Here is a 547-nt window from a genome sequence, read left to right as displayed (position 1 = left end):
AATAGACTCATTAATTAGAGCAGGAGCTGGCTCAGGAGCTGCCCAATTATTTTCATTTGTCAACATATTATTCAATAGAATTTCAGCTTCATCCAGTGTTCTTTCCCTGAAAAGAGAACCAGCACAACTATCCAGGTAATCTCTGGAGGCATCGGTTAGTCCATTATAAAAGATATCAAGTATTTCATTTTTCTTAAGAGGATGATGAGGCAAAGCATTAAGTAACTTGAGAAGCCTCCCCCAAGCTTGTGGGAGAATCTCTTCTTTAATTTGCACAAAGTTGTATATTTCCTTTAAAGAAGCTTGTTTCTTATGAGCAGGGAAATATTTAGTAGAGAAGTAATAAATCATATCATGGGGACTACGCACACAACCAGGATCAAGAGAATTAAACCTTATCTTAGCATCACCCTTTAATGAGAACGGAAATATTTTGAGGATATAAAAGTAGCGAGATCTCTCATCATTAGTGAACAGGGTGGCTATATCATTTAATTTAGTAAGATGTGCCACAACAGTTTCAAATTCATAACCATGGAAATGATCA

This window comes from Triticum urartu, chromosome 6, assembly GCF_003073215.2.
Source record: "Triticum urartu cultivar G1812 chromosome 6, Tu2.1, whole genome shotgun sequence".
Taxonomy (NCBI): Eukaryota; Viridiplantae; Streptophyta; class Magnoliopsida; order Poales; family Poaceae; genus Triticum; species Triticum urartu.
This window is presented reverse-complemented; position numbering follows the sequence as displayed.